This window comes from Chiloscyllium plagiosum, unplaced genomic scaffold (assembly GCF_037043375.1).
Source record: "Chiloscyllium plagiosum isolate Xiang-an unplaced genomic scaffold, Cpla_swu_hap1 HiC_scaffold_16, whole genome shotgun sequence".
NCBI lineage: Eukaryota > Metazoa > Chordata > Chondrichthyes > Orectolobiformes > Hemiscylliidae > Chiloscyllium > Chiloscyllium plagiosum.
In genome coordinates, this window is record NW_028270154.1 from 82,418,805 (window position 1) to 82,439,745 (window position 20,941).

Here is a 20,941-nt window from a genome sequence, read left to right on the forward strand (position 1 = left end):
GGAAGGAGAACAATAAACAGATAGGAGAATAGGAGAAGTGAGAGACAGAGAAATAAAAAAAATCAAAAAGTGGAAAATACTGGAAATGAGACGAGGGACATTAAAAAGACAAGCCTTTAAAGCTTTGTGCCTGAATGCATGGAGTATTTAAAATAAAGTGGATGAATTAATTATACAAATATATGTAAATTGTTCCAATATAGTTAGTTGTATGGAGACCTAGCTGCAGGGTGACCAGGGAAGGGAACTGAGCATCCAGAGTCGAGAGTGTGGTGCTGGAAAAGCACAGCCGGTCAGGCAGCATCCGAGGAGCAGGAGAGTCGACGTTTCAACCACATGCGCTTCATCAGGAAGAGCTTTGGCTCGAAACGTTGATTTTCCTGCTCCTCAGGTGCTGCCGGACCGGCTGTGCTTTTCCAGCACCACACTCTCGACTCTGATCTCCAGCAACTGCAGCCCTCACTTTCTCCCACTGAGCATTCAGAAGCATTCTGTACTTATGCAGGACAGACAAAAAGGAAAAGGCAGTAGAATTGCATTCCTGTTTAAATAGTATCTAGGCACAATATTGAGGAAAGATAGCAGCTCAGACAATGTAGAATTTGTGTGTGTAGAATTGAAAAATACCAAAATGGAAAAAAAAGTAATGGAGGTGTTATATAAACCTCCAAACTGTAGTAAAGATATTGCAAATGGCATTAAGTAAGAAATCAAAGATACATGCAGTTAAGGAACAGTGGTAATAATTGGTAACTTTAAACTGCATATAGATTAGAGGAATCAAATACTAATGATGAGGGATTCCTAGAGTGTATATAGAATGGTTGAGGAACCAATGAGAGAACAGGCCATCGTAGACTGGGCATTATGCAATGAGAAAGGAGTAATTGGTAATGTAGTTGTGAGAGACCACCTGGAGATACGCAATCATAATACGTTAGGAATTTTAACCAAGATGGAGAGTGAAGTAGTTGATGCTCAGACTAAGGTCGTGAATCTTAAAAAGGGAACCTGTGGTGGTATGAAGTGTGACTTAGCTGTGATAGACTGGGAAACACTACTGAAAGAAATGACAGTGGATACACAATGGCAAGTATTCAAAGAGCAAATGGGTGAACTACAAAAGTTGCTTATTTCTGTCCCATTCAAGCGTTCAAAGAGAATAGTGGTTTACGAGGGAAGTTAGAAATATTATTTAAATGCAAAAAAAGTCTTACAAATTGCCGAGAGAAACAATAGACACAAGTAATAGAAGTCAGAAAATGAGGACCAAGAGATTGATTAAGAAGGGAAAAATAGAGTATGAGGATAAGCTTGTGAGAACCATAAGGCCTGACTATGGTATGTAAAGGGGAAGGGATGGTGAAAATTAATGTAGGTCCCTTACAGCCAGAAACGCGGGAGTTTCTAATGAGTAACAAAGAAATGGCTAATGAACTAAATCCATACTTTGCTGCTGCGTTCACAAAGGAAGACAAGAGTAATGTCCCAGAAATTTAGTAAAAAAGGGAGGAACTAAAACAAATTTGCATTAGCAGCGCAATGGAGTTGGAGTTGATGGGACTGAATGCTGGTAAATCCTCAGGACCCAATAATCTCCATCCCAGAGTAATGAAGGAAGGGCCCTAAAAATAATGGAGGCTTTAGTGATCATCATCCAAGTTCCTTTAGACTCTGGAACAGTTCCTAAAGATTGGAGGTTAGCTCATGTAATTCCACTATTTAAGACTTCAGGCAAGGAGAAAACAGGAATTATAGACCAGTGAATCTGTCTTCAAAAGTGCAGATGATGCTAGAATTCGTTATCAAGGATTTTGTAGCACACCACTTAGAAAATGGTGCCAGAATCAAATACAGTCAGCATGGATTTATAAAAGGGAACTCATGCATGACAAATTTACTGGAAATCTTTGAGGATGGTATGAGTAGAGCTATTGGGGAACCCATGAATGTGGTTTATTTGAACATTAAACTGCTTTAAAAAAAAGTTCCATGTAAGAGATTAAAGGGTAAAATTAAAGTGTATGAGTTTTGGGGTGGCGTTTTGATATGAAAAAACATATTGGTTAGCAGATACGAAACAAAGAAGAGGAATAAATGGATCTTTTCCCAAATGACAGACAGTTTCTACTTGGGTACTGCAGTGACTGGTACTCAGACTCCAGTTATTCACAATATATGTTAGTGATTTAGATGATGGAACTAAATGTAATATCTCAAAATTGGCAGATGATTCAAAACTCTGTAGAAGGGTGATCTGTGAGGAGGATGCACAGAAATTGTAGCATGATTTGGACAGACTGAATGAGTGAGTGAATGGCAGATGCAGTATAATATGGATAAATCTGAGGTTTGGTAGCAAAGCAGGAAGGCAGATTATTATTTGAATAGTTTTGAATTGAGAAAGGTGAATGTTCAATAAGACCTGGGTGTCCTTGTGCATGCAGGTGCAACAGCCAGTAAAGAAGGCAAATTGCATGTTGGCCTTCATTGCAAAAGAATTTGCGTACAGGAGCAATAATGTCTTACTGTGATCTTGCAGGGTATTGGTGAGATCACACCTGGAATATTGTGTGCAATTTTGGTCTCCTTCTCTGAGGAAGGATGTTCTCACTATAGAGGACGTGCAGTGCAGATTTACCAATTGATTCCGAGGAAGATAGGATTGATGAGGAGAGATTGAGTCAGTTTAGATTATATTCTCTGGTTTTAGAAGACTTGGGGGAAATGCATAGAAATCTACACAATTCCACAGGTTAGATACAGAAAGAATATTCCTGAGGGTGGGGACATCTGGAAAGATGAGTCACAGTTTAAGCATAATGGTGGCCTTCTATGACAGAGATGAGTAGAAATTTCTTCACCCAGAGAGCAGTGAAGTTATAGAATTCACTACAACAGGGAAAAGTTGAGACCAAAATATTATGTGTTTCCAAGGAAGTAGATCAAAGCACTTGTAGCTAAAGGCATCAAAGATGTGGAGGGAGGGTAGGATTATGCTATTGAGCTGAATGATAAGCCATGACCAGATTGAACGTTGGGGTAGATGGGTTGAATGGCCTAGTCCTGCAGCTCTCTTCTTTGGACAGGCTGCTGCCACTGAGTTTTGTACACATTGTATTAATGGAAAGTGGAAGGTGTCAGAACAGAACAGAAGACATTGGAGTATTTCCGAATGGGAATGACAAAAGCTATGATAAAGGTGCTGACAGCAGTGAAGTGTGAGATAGGAGTGGAATTGGCTGATCTTACAAAATGGGAGTTTGTGGTTGCAGACTAAACTCTGGGCTTGGAAACTTCTAATGCATAGTTAAAGGTCTTGCTCCTGTTTAACCCAATTAAATTGAGTCTTCACAATTAAACTTCCAAACTAAAAATAAAGGCTTGGCAAAATGTAGAGTAATAGGGTAGGGGAATGAGTCTGCGTGAGTTACATTTCGGAGGGTTGGTGTGGACTTTTTGGGCCAAATGGCCTGTTTCCACACTGTAGGGATTCTAAACTTCTAAATTGTAACCATTCTGCTTGGGCATTTGCACCAGTCCGGAGGAGATGATGAGAATCCACTTGGGTCCAGATGAAGAGCAAAGAGTGACAATAATGATGTTCCAGATGTAAATTTGCTCTCTACAACTTTACTCTTCGACCATGGGAAGTAATGTGGTAAAAAGAATGACCCTGTGTTTGTCAGAACTTCATGCTACTTGAACAGAAAGTAGATTTAGCTGATATTTACAAATCATGAGATTTTTCACCATGTCAGTGATGACTTCCTAACGAAGGATGCCAATGTGTAATCCCAGTGACAACGGCAGAGTTGAGGAACCACAAGAGACTGAGTTAATGGTCAACACAGCTGCAAAGTTTAGTAAACAAACTGCACCCAGGAAATATCTGACGTAATGTTGGGGACGTAGCTGCCTTTGAATTGGAAAATAATAAGGCATGTTTGTTACCACAACACAGAAGTCAGCTCAAAGACGCTTCCATTGACCTTTGAAATGGAACTTTTAAGACATTTTTTGATTCTCTTCAGCACTTTTTCTTCCCAGTTGTTTAAGCATTTCAAGCACTTTTCATTGGTATGAGAGTTCATTTTTGAATGTGCTTGGATACTGCTCGCCATAACTTCTTTTCAATGTAACTCTATGAAGAAATATTTTAAAACGCATAATAACTTTTTGAGCAGATTCACGTTGGTTGTCATAGAATTCCAAAAGTTTGGTTGTAGGCCATTTGGCCCATTAAGTCCACACTGACCCTCTGAAGTGTATCCCTTCCAGACTCACCCTACCTCTGTAATGCTACATTTGCCATGGCTAATCCACCTAGTATGCTCACTATGAGTATTTTAAGCATGGCTGATTCATCTAAACTGCACATCTTTGGATTGAGGGAGGAAACCAGTACACTCAGAGGAAACCCATGCAGACATGTCAAGAATGTGCAGATAATCACACAGATAGTCACCTAAGGCTGGATTGAACTTAGGTCCCTGATGCTGTGAGGCAGCAGTGCTAACCATCATCCACCACACCACCCCTACTCAGGCTTACATGTCTTCCATTTCTTTTCCCGTTGAAATTGGGGAGCAGGTGCCAACTCTCAAAAACTTTTGTGGGTCAGCACCCAACATGAGAGGAACAGATTTGAATCCTATAATTACCAATCAACCACATGCACATTCTTTTTTTCACACATTGAGATGTGTCTTCTGTTCACACGCAAATAATAGAGTGCCATTTGAGTAAAAGACGAAAACAAACTAAATGCAGGCTGTGCTAAGATACATCTGCCTGACAGTATGACACTAATTACTGGTTACCATAATTTGAATTTGTTTGTTGGTACTCAAACACTCACCGACAGATTTAACACTCAAATGTTAATTGGATGAAGTTAAAAAACAAAAAAAAACCAGGCTATAATCCAACAGGTTTAACTGGAAGCACTAGTTTTCGGAGCGCTGCCCCTTCATCAGGTCATTGTCCGGAAGGAGCGGTGCTCTGAAACCTAGTGCTTCCAACTTAACCTTTGGACTATAGCCTGGTGTTGTGGGTGATTTTTAACTTTGTACACCCCAGATCAACACCGGCATCTCCAAATCATAATTGGATGAAGCTTTCATGGAATATATATAGGTTTCAATCATCCACTTCCACTGGAGGTGTGATTTGGAGGTGCTAGTTTTGGGTTGGGGTGGACAAAGTTAAAAATCACACAACACCAGGTTATAGTCCAGCAGATTTACTTGGAAGCACTAGCTTTTGAAACGTTGCTTCATCACTAGCTGGTTGTGGAGCAGAATTATAGGAACAGGATTGCAGTGTCCTGGAATGTAATATTAAATAAACTTAGCTTAAATCTACCCATCGGGATGGCCACAACCGGGACCTTGGGTTCATGTCACATTACAAGTGAACTAACTGCATGATACAATCTCTAACACACACACACACACACACACACAGACCCTCTGTCATACACAAGCTCTGTCTCATACGCTCACACATACACTCCCACACTCATAATCACACACGCACCTTCTCACAGACTTACAACCCTTTACACTCACACACATACACACACTCACTCACTCTCCCCTGCACACACACACATAAGTTTGCGGGGTGAATTTGTATTTGCAGAATTGCACTTTATTTTGCTCAAAAACTGCATAATCCCTGTAAGATTCTGTAAATCCCACTTTAGAAGTAGAATCAGTCTGACCAAACATTGGGACACAGACTGACTTAAACTTTACACTTTTAATGCATTATCTGCGCTGAGATGGTGCCTATTGTTAAAAGCTATCTTTAAATATAACTTTTAAAAAGTTCTGGCATATATATATGAAGGAAGCGAAACTAACATGATCATTCTAAAAGGTGAAAGACTGAGGCTGAAATTGTTTAATCTTACACTCCATGACACTACAATCCTGTTGCTATAAATTCTGTATCTTATGATTCTGCTACACAATCATCAGAAGTCCAGAGTGTGCTGACTGGACCACTGCAGCCTGTTTTGGCTCAGGGACTTACAGTCTGGTCCTTGGATACTGGCGATCTGAACTCAGAAGAAAGGAGGCAACCTGTGTCACCAGGTGGCAAGGACTCTGCCTCACCCTTCTATCACTCTGCCTCACCCTTCTATCACTCTGCCTCTGCCAGCCCTCATGCCCATAGGACAACCCCAGTAGAATGATCATGAATAAAAACTCTCTTCCTCCTGCTAACACCTCCAAGGTGTCCAATACGACACGTGGCACAACACTTTAGATAATAGCCTCAGAGAAATTCTGGAATAAATGTTGGTTGTGTAAAGGGGATGTCCTGGAGATGGTGAGGACTGCAGACAGTGGAATCTCAGAGTCGATAAAATGTGGTGCTGGAGAAAGCAGAGCAGGTCAGGCAGCATCAAAGGAGCAGGAGAGTCAATGTTTCAGACAGGGCCCTTCATCAGCAAGACCTAACATGCTGACACAGGAGATTTGCTATTGTGGTTTAAACTCTCAGCAGCTAGCAAACTGTTAGGAAGTGATATATATTTAAGTTGTATTTGAAATAATTTGCGAATCAACAAGTCCGTTGTGAGAGTTGTCAGACCACTCTGCAATAACATGCTGGAATCAAGCTCCATATTTACAGTCATCGCAATGTTGAAGATTTTATAAAAGAATGCAGAATCCCTTCATTATCTCTTTTTTAATCTCAGGTTACAGGCAGCATAGACCAGGTTTCTGTACTTAAACAAGAATTACTATTTATTCCAAATATAGCTACGGGTGAACAGTTAGGAGCAAACAATCTAGAACTACACTAGTTAAAACTCTGGCTGTGTTTACAAAACTCCCCCTTCACACACATACTAGACAGACTCAAACATCAACAAAATTGGGTGTGGGGAAAATCTAGGAAGACAGTTCAATGCGTCCCATTCTCAGTGTTGGCCGAAATGATCCTTTCAGCTTACTGTTCCTCGATTACTTGACTCTAGTTACTTCCAGGAGGTAATGGGTCACAACTTATGAAGTCTCTGGCTTATTGATTAAAAGCATCAGCCAAGACCAACTGATGCTTATGCCCGAAACATCGACTCTCCTGTTCCTTGGATGCTGCCTGACCTGCTGTATTTTTCCAGCACTCCATTTATTGATTCTGATCTCCAACATCTGCTGTCTTCACTTTAACCTAGAGCAACAGGTAAGGGAAGATAAAGGGTGGCAAGGTGGCTCAGTGGTTAGCACGGCTGCCTCACAGCACCAGGGACCTGGGTTTGATTCCAGTCTCAGGCAACTGTCTGTGTGGAGTTTGCACATTCTCCCCGTGTCTGAGTGGTATTCCTCCAGGTGCTTCGGTTTCCTCCCACAGTCCAAAGATGGATAGGCCATGCTTTAATTACCCAAAGTGTTCAGGGATGTGCAGGTTAATGTGGATTGGCTGTACTAAATTGCCGAGCTATTTTGGATTCAATCACGTGGTTGTTGACAGCTGAAAGTCTTTGAGGAGAAAGTGAGGACTGCAGATGCCGGAGATCAGAGCTGAAAATGTGTTGCTGGAAAAGCGCAGCAGGTCAGGCAGCATCCAAGGAGCAGGAGAATCGACGTTTCGGGCATAAGTCCTGAAGAAACGTCGATTCTCCTGTTCCTTGGATGCTGCCTGACCTGCTGCGCTTTTCCAGCAACACATTTTCAGCTGAAAGTCTTTGTCAACGACAATTTGTTCTAACTCCACTGACCAATCAGTTGCTTGCTGCTGGCCCCATTTCATTTTTGTTCATGATCCTTGATACCTGTTCATCTGTAACTAACCTTTCCCATGGGTTGACCCAACAATGACTTCGTCAGCAACACTTACAATAAGCGCTGCGAGCATAGTTATAAAGAGTGCAGCAAATTGGTTAAAACACGAATGGTACACAGGAATTAAAATCTAATAAAAATTGTACCATGATGCCTGAAATCATAGAGTGATTATCGCACAGCAGGAGGCCATGCAATCCATCAAATCCATGTCGGATCTCACTCTTCACCTTAAACCATAGTCTTGATAACTTTCTCTAGTCAGGTGCTATCTAATTCCTTTTTGAAGACTACAATTCTCTCTGTCTCGGCCACACTCTTGGATGATGCTTTCTTACATACTGTTTTCCACAAATTTTTTAACTTTTAGTTACAAATTATAAAGGTTTTCATAATTCTTCTTGCTTGCCTGTGGTATGTGACACCCTTGTTGCCACTTCCCTGTTGAACATTTGTGCATTAAAGAAAGATTTTTACATGCTATTCCATAAATGAGGTGTCACAGTAGTTCGGTGGATAGCACTGCTGCCTCAATGTACCAGTGACCTGGTTTGATTCCACCTTTGGGTGACTCTCTGTGTAGAGTTGACACATTCTCCCCTTGTCTGCATGGGTTTCCTCTGGATGCTCTGGTTTCCTCCTACTGTGCTGCAAATGTGTTGCTGGAAAAGCGCAGCAGGTCAGGCAGCATCCAAGGAGCAGGAGAATCGACATTTCGGGCATGAGCCCTTCTTCAGGAAGGGCTCCTACAGTCCAAAGATGTGCACGTTGGGTGGATTGGCCATGGGAAATGCAGGGTTACAGGGATAAGGTAGGGGGATGGATCTGGGTGGGATGCCCTTTGGAGGGTAGGTGTGGACTCAATGGGCCAAATGGCCTGTTCCCACACTGTAGGGATTCTATGATTCTATGAAAATACTGCTTCAGCATGATAGGAAGAAAAAAGTGCCTTTAACAACAATGCAAATAAGTGAGACAGCATGGAGAGTTTTGTCATGTTTATTCGGGATAATTAACCTCTGAGAGTCAAGAGACAAACAAGATTACATGTAGCTTCAGCTGTTTTGCTACAGGCAGCTCACATTAACAACAATCTATCCTCAGGGTCACTACTTTTCATTGGCAGTTACGTTGGTAATGTTTTTACCTTCGCCATTTGATAGATTTAGTCAGTGAGCTAGTTGTATTGAATGTGCTGTCATGTTTAACTTGTAACAAAGCTGTGGAAAATATTTGAAACCATAACCGACTGAACAGTCTCTCAGGAGATTTTAACAGGTAAGAATGCTGTGAGTTGGGAATTACTTGGCATTGAAAATCCTTAGCCATGTGACTGAATCACCTTGTTATGTCTTTGATAATCATATTAACATTTACCAAAGCATGTTTATATGAAACACTGAACAAGTTCTAAAAATATTCTATGAGTAAAAATGGTCTGATCCTGACAACAATTCCAAGATGGTCGTGAAGTAGAAATCAGATTGTGGTGAATCAAATCATCGCTGAATTAAACAGAAATATTTACCAAATTCCAGGAATACAAGAAAGAACTCTAGGTGATGCATTCCTTAACACTTTATACCTAATGGATTGCTATGGAAATATATAGTCATCATTGCTATCTAGACAGATGCAGCATCTAATGTACTCACTGTAAAATCTTAGAAATCCCAAACAAATGAACTCCCAGATTAATTGTTTCAATTTCGTGTACATCTTCGCTCTCAGAACAGTGTAACAGATCCATGGTTCTGTTTAAGGAAACACTCTTGTGTAATGTATCTACCACCATGACAGGCCAGCTGGTCAGTTATCACATGGCTGGTTGTTGGATCTTACTCTGTATAAATTGCCGTCCATGTATCCTACATTAAAAATGTGCATCGTTGACTATTAGGTAGTTCAGGACATCTGTTGAGTTTTCACAATTTAAGTTTACAAAATACAAGTTGATTTTTTTGTCTCCGTGTGTTAGTTTGGGTGATATTCCTGTTTCTTTCTTGAACTCAGTCACCTGCAGAGTTTCAATCACCATCAGCTTGTCATTGCACTTTCACCTTGCTTAAGAGCTCTGCATTTCTGGTCTCCTTCCAGCCATTTCGAAAACATGGAGCGTTCCTTATCTGGGACCATACCACCACAATGCAAGGTCAGCTTCAGAGGTCATACTGTGCCCTCTTTTGATAATATAGCTGCCATATTCTGGAACTGACAAGCTGCAGGAAGGATGCAATTGTGTAAAGTAAGTGGGCAAGAGAATATAGGAGTCCAATGTATAAGGGCATGGAGTGGCAGACGGATGGGTGAGGGGGTGAAGTAGTAGTTGTGCAAAGGGCTAGGTGGATGGGTGAGGGATAAGGTGACATGAAAGTGGGTAAGATAGAAGGATCTCAGGTTTTCCATTGCACCATGCGTTTGATTACGCTAGCTCTAGTCTTTTTTCTGTAGCCCCACCGACAACATTCTTATAGAATCACAGAAACAGACCCTTCGGTCCAACTCATCCATGCCGACCAGATATCCCAATCCGATCTAGTCCCATTTGCTAGCATTTGACACACATTCCTTTCTCGCCTTCCTATTCATGTACCCATCCATGTGTCTTTTAAATGTTGCAATTGTACCAGCCTCCACCAATTCCTCTGGCAGCTCATTCCATACACGCACCACCCTCTGTGAAAAATGTTACTCCTCAGGTCCTTTTTAAATCTTTTCCCTCTTAAAACTATGCACTCTAGTTTTGGACTCCCCTATCCTACTAAATAGACCTTGCCTATTTACCTTATCCATGCCCCTCATGATTTTATAAACCTTTATAAGGCCACCCCTCGGTCTCTGATGCTCCAGGGAAAGAAAGCTCTTGCCTGTACAGTCTCCCCATTTAGCTCAAACCCTCCAGCCCTGGCAACATCCTTATAAATCTGTCATGTTCCTTAATGTTATAACGTGATATTTTACCTCTACTTGATCAATATTTCAAAGATGCTATCCAGATGATTTCTGATTTCTGTCCTAAATGTTTAGACATGGTTCACAAATATTAGCTCCATGTTTGGGGAAAATGGGCCGAAGGCTGTTTGAGTAACTTAAATGATGAGAGATTTATATCAAATATCACAAATAGCATTCTGCATGTATGATAAAGAAAGAATTTGAGGGAACTGAAGTTGTGCTCTAAGTCACCTTTAATTCATAAAATCCCTGCAGTGCAAAAGCAGGCCATTCAGCCCATTGAGTCCCTCCAAAGAGCATCCCACACTGACTCACCTCCCTACCCTATTCCTATGGGTAGTTCCCGTGGACAATTCACCTAGCCTGTACATCCATGGACACTTTGGGGAAAGTTGGCCAGTCTCCCAAAATTGCACATCTTTGGAATGTGGGAGGAAACCGGAGCACCCGGAGGAAACCCACGCAGACACGGGGAGAATGTGCAAACTCCACACAGACAGTCACCCGAAGTCAGAATCGAACCAGGGACCCTGGCGCTGTGAGCCACTATGCCATCCGCTAAACATATTTTTCATATTCCCGCAATCAAAGTTTCATGCCTCTTTCAGTCAAAAAAAAAGAGCCAGGCAAAGAGGAGAGAGAAAAGATGGAATGAGAGAAGAAGCTTTATATCCTACTCCATCACATATAATCAATAGAAACAGAATGCTTGGCCCAGCTGTTCCATCCTCATATTTATACTTAGCACAATAATCTTTTCACTTTCTCCATCAAACATTATCAGTATAACTACTCACCTCCTCGCATCCTATCTAGCAGCATCATAAATGTACCTATGTTAATTGCTTTGACTATTCAATATGGTCACGTGTTTCACAATCTGACAATCTCTTGATAAGGATGCCTTTTATAGATCACTGTCAAAAGGTGTGAGACTGGAAAAGCACAGCAGGTCAGACAGCATCCGAGGAGCAGAATTGACCTTTCGGGTATAAGCCTTTCATCAGGAATGTGCCTTTTCACTCTGATCTCCAGCAGCTGCAGTCCTCACTTTCTTATAGTTCACTCTCTAATTTTTAGCATGCCACATAAGTGCGTATGTATGTCTATTCTTACAAACTCGGTAAAAACAATGACTGCAGATGCTGGAAACCAGAGTCTAGATTAGAGTAGTGCTGGAAAAACACAGCAGTTCAGGCAGCGGAGGGTAGTGTGTATATGCAATGAGCTGCCAGAGGAAATGGTTGAGGCTGGTGCAATTACAACATTTAAAAGGCATCTGGATGGGTATATGATCAGGAAGAGTTTAAAGGGATATGGGCCAAAGGCTGGCAGGTGGGACTGGATTGATTTGGAGATGCCCGTGTTGGATTGGGGTGTACAAAGTTAAAAATCATACAACACCAGGTTATAGTCCAACAGGTTTAATTGGAAGCACACTAGCTTTCGGAGCGACGCTCCTTCATTAGGCGATAGATGAAGGAGTGTCGCTCCGAAAGCTAGTGTGCTTCCAATTAAACCTGTTGGACTATAACCTGGTGTTGTGTGATTTTTAACTTGGGACTAGGTTGGGTTGGAATATGTGGTCGGCATGGACAAGTTGAACCAAAGGGTCTATTTCCGTGCTGTACATCTCTATGACTCTATGACTATGGTTAGCTTTGTTCCACACTTTGGTAATCGAAGAAAATGCTTCCATTTCTAAAGCATTGCCCCCCACTCCCCCTTCTTTATGATCAGTGCAAGAATCACCCAGCAGTGCAAAAAGAAGTGACCTTTACTTGACACTTGCTCCCAGGATGTGGGCATCCCTGACAAAGGAGGACTGTACGATTCGACCCATGGGGCTATATAAATATAAGTTGTTGTTGAATTGGATGTTCCAGGATCAGACAAACCAAAATCAAAATGAGTTAAACATCAGTTTAAGCAGGCAGATTGTGGTGAAACAAAATGGAAATTGTCCATTAATCAGCAGTTATAACATGGATAATCCTTGCACGTTGTCGACGAGCTGATCCACTAAGTATATATAACTTTTTATTATATTTATGGAATGCGAATCAACATGTAGGAGTCACGTGTAGGCCAGACCAGGTAAGGATGGACAGAATTCCTGAGATCATGATGGGTTTTTTTTTTTGCATGCAACAGTTTAACAGTGGTTGTACAGTCACCATGCAGCTATCTTTCTATTCCAGATTTTACGGAATTTTAATTTTAATCTCTGCTATGGTAGGATTCAAACTCAGACCATTAGTCCATTCGTCCATTATGTGGAGGTGCTGGTGTTGGACTGGGGTAGACAAAGTCAGAAGTCACATGACACCAGGTTCTAATCCACCAGGTTTACTTGAAATCACGAGCTTTCAGAGCCCTGCTCCTTCATCATGATGGTGTGTTTTATCCTGGTTTCCTTTAGGGAGAAATTGGGGGACCAGTGACAAGTAGAATATGAGAACTTGGGAATCCTCGTTTTTTTTTTAAAGTTGGAACAGTAGAAGCATGTGTGGGTGGAGACACACAGAGACCTAGGAGTTTGCAGGTCGCCTTAGTTAATTAGTGGGTGTGGCTTGAGATTGTGGAGAGAAAGGACTGCCTCTCTCTATCTCTTTCTCCCTCTCTCTATCCCCCTCTCTCTGTCTCTCTCTCTCTCTCTGGGGAGCTGCTCCCATCTTGACAATAAGATTGAGTGTGAAACACTCTGTTTTTCTGAATTTGTCTTTTTCTAAGGGTGTGTTTGTGGGATGTTAGTATTTTGGGAAAGTTACTGTTTAGTAGTAAAATAATCTATTATCCTGTTACGTTTTCCAAGTTATTGCAAGTTCCTTTTTTCTTTTGTTGTATTTGTTGTATTTTAACTATAGAGTTTGAAAAACATTGTGCTTTGTTTAATGCTTCCGTACAGCCATGCTGAGCCTTGGAGTAGACCAGCACTATCATTGGAATGATATTGTAAGGGCACTCTGCATGGCTGGATAGGTGGCGAGCTCACAGACTGGTCCACACTGCATCTCAGGGCTGTTCACTTGCTCTCTTAATGCTCACTCATTTAGAACTGACCTGGATGCTTGCAGCATCCCTATTAAGGCTTGCCTTGCCTTGTCTTTCAGTACTTTCCACCTCAGCCAGTTCTACTGGGTGAACGGTACTCTTGTTTTGATTCGCTTTTTAGTGCAGGTGCAAAGCTATTATGTTTGCCAGCATTGACCAGTCGAGGGAGACAGGTGGACATGTTCCTCAGGACCAGAGGATTTCCTCAGGGTTGCATCCTTGGCTCAACCATCTTCAGCTGGTTCATTAATGACCTTCCCTCCAACATAACCTCAGAAATGGGGATGTTTGTTGGTGCTTGAGCAATATTCAGCACCATTCGTGACTTCTCAGCTACAGAAGTGATCGATGTGCAAAGCCAGCAAGATCTGTACAATATCCAGGCTTGGCCTGACAATTGGTCAGTAACATTTGTGCCACAGAAATTCCAGGCAATGTTCATCTTCATTGATTGATCATCTAACCACCACCCCTAATATTTGGTGGTGTTAACATCACTGAATCCCAATGATCAGCATCCTGGTGGTTACCATTGACCAGCAAACCAAACTCCCATATTAGTGTTGAAAAATGTGGTGCTGGAAAAACACAGCAGGCCAGGCAGCATCCGAGGAGCAGGAGAATCGACGTTTCGGGCATAAGCCCTTCTTCAGGAATGAGGCTGGTGTGCCAAGCGGGCTGAGATAAAAGGTGGGGCGTGAGGGAATTTGGGGGAGGGGCACTGGGAATACAATAGGTGGAAGGAGGTGAGGGTGAGGGTGATAGGCCGGAGAGGGGGTGGGGGCGGAGAGGTCGGGAAGAAGATTGCAGGTCAAGAGGGCAGTGCTGAATGCGAGGGTTGGGAATGAGATAAGGTGGGGGGAGGGGAAATGAGGAAGCTGGAGAAATCTACATTCATCCCGTGTGGTTGGAGGGTTCCTAGGCGGAAGATGAGGCGCTCTTCCTCCAGGCGTCGCGTGGCCAGGGGAAGAGCACCTCATCTTCCGCTTAGGAGCCCTCCAACTACATGGGATGAATGTAGATTTCTCCAGCTTCCTCATTTCCCCTCCCCCCACTTTATCTCAGTCACAACCCCCAGATTCAGCACCGCCCTCTTGACCTGCAATCTTCTTCCCGACCTCTCTGTCCCCATCCCCTCTCCGCCCTATCATCCTCACCCTCACCTCCTTCCGCCTATCGTATTCCCAGCGCCCCTCGTGAATGAGTGAAATGAAACTAATTTAGAGCTAGTGCTGTTTCAAATTCTTGAGATGCCGCAATGGGATGTTAACTGGTTACTAATTCAGTAACATAATCAGTACACTCCATTTTATTGATATTGAAGCCTACCATTATAGCTCATGTGAAGGGAGATGGTTGTCATTGCTGGAGGTCAGTCATTCCAGCTCCAAGACATCTGCACAGGAGTTCTTCGGGGGAAAGTCCCAGGCCAGGTCTTCAGGGCAAAAGTACACAGTGTTCTGTCCAGGTTGTGACTCCACAGACACTGACACAGTCCATGTCCATATACAGCAAGACCTGTGCTATATCCAGTCTTGGGCTGAAAGGTGGTGAGTAACAAGTCATGCTATAGAGTGTGAGGCACTGACAGAATCTAACTATTGCCCTTTTACGTTATGTTCCTTCAGAGTCAAGGGTGTTACCATCTCCAAAGCTCACACAGCCAGCACTCCTGGGGCTCACCTAGAAATGGAATTGGAATAGCCGTATAAATACAGAGGCAACAAAAGCAGGCCAGAGGCTGGGAACACTATAGCCAGTAACTCACCTCCTGACTCCCCAAAGCCTGTCCACCATCTACAAGGCACAAGTCAGGAGTGTGATGGAATACTCCCCACTTGCCTGGACGAGTGCAGCTCCAAAACACTCAAAACATTTAATACCATCCGGGATGAAGTAGCTCATTGATAAGCACTCTGTGCACCATTTCCAACATCTACCCCCTCTGCCACTGATGTTCAGTAGCAGCAGTGTGTACCATCCACAAGATGCGTTGCAGAGATTCACCACGGTTCCTCAGACACAGCCTTCCAAATCCATGACCACTGATATCCAGAAGGACAAGGGCAGCAGATAAATGGGAGCACCACCAGCTGCAAGTTCTCCTCCAAACCTGACCTTGGCAATATATCACTGTTCCTTCTCTGTCACTGGGTCAAACTCTTGAAACTCTCTAACAGCACTGTTGGTGTCCCTACGCCTCAAGGACTGCAGTGGTTTAAAAACAATGTGGAGGAGCGCATTCCTGATCAAGGGCTCATGCCCGAAATGTTGATTCTGCTGCTCCTTGGATGCTGCCTTATCTGCTGTGCTTTTCCAGCACCACACTCTCAACTATGTCCCATGTCCTGCCAATACCCACTCGTCCAGGTTCATGTCCTATCAATACCTCCCTCTCCTAGCCACTTACAGGGTGTGACTGTGGTTCAATACTGCATCTCGGGCTGCCCTGTGAACTCTCATCATAATACTGCACCCAGCTGAAGGACTGGACCAGGCTATATCTCAGGGCTATCTTGGCTTGCTGTCCTAGCACTCACTCACGCTGAGCAGACCCTGCATTGCCTTTCTGCACCTTGCCCCTCAGCCGGACATACCAGGCTCTCAGTATTCCTGAAGAAGGCCTTATGCCCGAAACGTCGATTCTCCTGTCCCTTGGATGCTGCCTGACCTGCTGCGCTTTTCCAGCAACACATTTTCAGCTCTGATCTCCAGCATCTGCAGCCCTCACTTTCTCCTCTCAGTATTACCTTGCTGTTTAGCATAGGCAGGAAACTTGCTCATGGTTGCCAGTTAGCCTCAGGCAGTCTCCTTTGGCTGTCTTTGACTTTTCTAATTTCCTCTATTTTAAACCTACTTCTTTCGCGAAACCTTTGTTCACCTGTCCTGATACAGCAAACTTTGTTTTAACCGGCCCCTCGTGAACAGTCTGAGGTAAATGTCAGAAATCTTCCAGAGAAGCTCTGAACTAACAATGCTGCTCAGGCTACAGAAAGGAGGTGATAGTAGTATTATCAGTGGGCTGTTTATCCACAAGCTGTAGTAATGTTCTGAGGACTTAAGTTCAAATCCCACCACACCAGATGGAGGATTGTGACTTCAATAAAAATCTAAAATTAAGAGTCTAATGATGGCCTTGATCCCATTGCTGGGGAAAGCTCACCTGGTCCTTTAGGGAAGGAAATTCCAATCTTTACCTGGTCTGGCCTACACATGACTCCAGACCCACAGCAAGGTGGGTGACATTTCATTGCTATTGGGGTGAGTAATCAATGCCTAGGCACATCCCATTAATTTTGTTTTTCAAAAAGGAGGAGCTTTAAAAATGGTTCTAGTGCCAGGGCAGCCAGTCCATTCTGGAACGTTCCGGCAGTGATGAACCATTCTGGGACAATGGAGCTAGAATTGGTGAGCGGGAGAGGCTGGGCATCAGAAGAATGCATTTGGTAAGCTGCAGTGAAAAAAACCCATTAAAGCGTCTGACATAAAACTTGACAAAACTGACACTTAGCTAGAAAATAAAGCTTCAGCCCTTAGTACTGATTTTGCTTTCAGATAATGACATCCAGGTCATTACACAATGCTGCATACACAAAAATAAACCCTCTTTTCCTTGTCTCCTCTGCTTCTTTTGTCCATTATCTTGTATCTGATTATCAACCCCCCTGACAATGGAATTCGTTCCTGCTTACCTGCGCTGTCAAAATATTACACTGCTTCAGGCGGCCAGAACCAGTTCTGACAAAGATAGAGCTTCCAGCTGTCTCAGCTTCAATATAAAGTCCATATGCTGCTTAATTGACAGTTTGGATTGTCTGTCTGACTGCACTCGTTCTGGGGTATTCACATGATAGACTGAGACAGGTACTTCCCATCTGCTGATTCTGTGATGTGAGAGTGAGCTCTGAATGAAACTCACTGGCCATTTTGAAAGTCTCAGAGATCTCTGCTGCCCCTATCATAAATGTAATCGAAAAGTATGGCACTGGAAAAGCACAGCAGGTCAGGCAGCATCCGTGGAGCAGGAGAGTCGATGTTTCGGGCATACGCCCAAAATATCGATTCTCCTGCTCCCCAAGTGCTGCCTGACCGACTGCTTTTCCAACGCCACACTTTTCGATTCTGATCTCCAGCATCTGCAGTCCTCACTTTGTCCTGTCATAACTATAACCAAATGTTCTTCAGCCATCAATGAGCCTGGTGAATTTAGATGCTAGTTTACCAAGGGCTTGACTTTTAAACTTCTCATCCTCGTGTTTAGCTCTCTACATGGCCTCACCCCTTTCTGTCTTCGCCACTGCATCAGCTATAGCCCTCCTTTCACAAATCCTTCACTACCTCTCCTTATACAGAAAATTTTGTTTTAGCCAGCACCTGATGAACCATCACTCTTGATAAACCTGCAAAAAAAATATACAGGTCGTTCTGCTATAACGTGCGTTTCGTTAATATGAATTAATGCGATTGATGAATTGTGGACACTGTTTCTAAAGCGCAAATTTTTAAAGTGTGCACAGAGGAACCTCAATTATCTGGCATTCGATTATCTGAATATCGGATTATCCGGCAAGATCGCAAGGTCCCAATGCTTGGCTAAACTATGTTATCCGACAAAATCTTGGAAATCCCTCCCTCAAGACATTGTGATTAAGATCCTGTGTGAGATCACTGGGTCAAAATCCTGGAAGTCCCTCCCTAAGGCATTTGGTTAACCGAATGAAATACTTCGCACTCGTGTCCTTTGGATAATTGAGGTTCCTCTGTATTAGTTTAAATGGTGCTGCTATTCCGCAATTTTCTTATAAGGTGGTATTGCGTGAGAATGGAACTGCTGCGTTATAGCAGAACAGACACTACCTCAAAATGCGGTGGTTTATTAATGTGTTCTCCGTGACTAGTCAGTTGAGGGTGCAAATGAGAAGGCGTTCTGCCGTTAAGTTTTATTTAAGGCAAAGTTGTATAGTTACTTAAAACAAAAGTAGCAGCAGGTCAGGCAACAAGCATGGAGAGAGAGCAAGCTAACAGTTTGAGTCTAAATGACACTTCGTTATTACTTAAGTGATTTATACTGTAAATAAAATATAACTGAGATGTGTATGTTGCCTGTATTGCATTTATGTTGCTTAGTGTGTGTTTTTACATTTTGCAGATCTCTTCATCCACATGGAATACTTAATCAACCAGGACACTCAAAGTCCTAGGTGCAGGTTATTAAAACATTCCCTGTCTGGTCAGTATTAATCATTTGCTAGTGAAATGTGATGTGGAGGAGCCAGTGTTGGACTGGGATGGATAAACTAGGAGAAAGTGAGGACTGCAGAAGCTGGAGACCAGAGTTGAAAAGTGTGGTGCTGGAAAAGCACAGCAGGCCAGGCAGCATCTGAGGAGCAGGAGAATCGACGTTTCGGGCATAAGCCCTTCTTCAGGAAGAAGGGCTTATGCCCGAAACGTCGATTCTCCTGCTCCTCGGATGCTGCCTGGCCTGCTGTGCTTTTCCAGCACCACACTTTTCAACTCTGGGGTGGATAAGCACCAGGTTATAACCCAACAGGCTTATTTGAAAGTGCAAACTTTTGGAACGCTGCTCCTTTGTCAGGTGGCTAGTGGGGCAAGATCAGTAATGAATTGAAACCTTCACCCCCATTCTCAAAGATGAAAGGCTTAACAGCAATCTGGGCTTGTTCAATATATCACATCAGTTGTATGACACTATGATCTTTTACTATAAATTCTGTGCCCCATGATCCTGCCACACGAGTGACCTGATGAAGGAGCAGCGCTCTGAAAGCTTGTACTTTCAAACAACATTCCTGATGAAGAGCTTATGTTTGAAACGTCAACTCTCCTGCTCCTCGGATGCTGCCTGACCGGCTGTGCATTTCCAGCACCACACTTTTTGACTCCGATCTCCAGCATCTGCAGTCCTCACACTCTCCTATAACCTGGTGTGGTGTGAGTTTTAACTTTGCTTGTGAAAGTCTCAGGATATCTTTGGTACGTGTCAACACTGTGCCGAATCCCATTGTAAACTGATGGAGAAGAAGCTGAGTTGCGCACTCTCTCCACTTGATCAAGTCATTGCGAAGGCAAAGCAGTCATTGCGTCTTGGTGCAGAAACCACAAACAGATCAACGTCTCTTTGCAAAACTTGTGATGGTACATATTTTGCTTAGGCTTTCTGCCTGTGTGTATTAGCCATGGGGCACTCCTGCTCTAAATAAGAGGTGACTTGGCTGTATTTGTTTTGGGTGGAGGAGAGGAACTAGCAAGGAGCTGGGGGACAGCAGGTGGAGCATTCCCTTAACTCTGCACAGGCTGCTGTAACCAGGGGGAGAACCAGTCACAGCTGCACATGACAGAACACAAATCACATTTCTTACGCCTGAGAACCGTGATAACAAGGGGAGAGCGGGTCTCTTGGTGTCACATCAATCATCTCAAGTTACTGCAGTGGTTAAAAAGTCACTTGGCTGCTCTCAGCTCTCTCACTGTGAATTGCTTGCCTGACAACTAAATCCTTTTCATTTACTCCTCGTGTCTGTCAAAGTGAGTCACCTCAGTAAGACAGAGAGGAACAGCAGTAGGCCATTCAGCCCTTTGGCTCTGCTCTGCCACTTTATCCCCATCGTGGCTGATCCAATGTTTCGCCGCCTGTCACCCAGAACAATTGTGCCATTGGTGTGGGGTAAGCCCAGGGAAGCTAGGCTGATTCCCCTTGAAACACGAGAGATGGCCAAGGGGTGATTATTCAAAATGATGAAGGGATTTGATAGAAAGCAAGAAGTCATTTCGACTGGCAGAGGGGCAGGGATTAGGGGAGACAGAACAGTCAGGATCATTGGTGAAAGGGGAAATAAGGAATTTTTTTTCTGCAGAGAATTTTCTTCAGGATGAGTCACTTTCAACATGAAATTGGATCCATTCTTAATAGTAAGAGTTTTTCTGGACAATGGGGAAAGCAGGGTAAGACCCTGGGTAAGATCAGTGGGTCAAAATCTTGGAAATCCCTCCCTCAAGGCATAGTGGGTAAAATCCTGCATAAGATCACTGGGTCAAAATCCTGGAAATCCCTCCCTCAGGGCATTGTGGGTAAAATCCTGTGTAAGATAACTGGATCAAAATCCTGGAAA

The 20,941-nt window shown here is 43.2% G+C and overlaps 1 long non-coding RNA gene across 1 annotated transcript; it reads left to right on the forward strand.

The window, feature by feature from the left end:
- The first annotated feature begins 8,966 nt into the window (after positions 1-8,966).
- Positions 8,967-19,856, forward strand: LOC148147588 (uncharacterized). Its single transcript, XR_015759684.1, has 3 exons — positions 8,967-9,080; positions 18,961-19,041; positions 19,790-19,856. It is a non-coding gene; the product is annotated as an uncharacterized LOC148147588 (long non-coding RNA).
- The last annotated feature ends 1,085 nt before the right edge of the window (positions 19,857-20,941 follow it).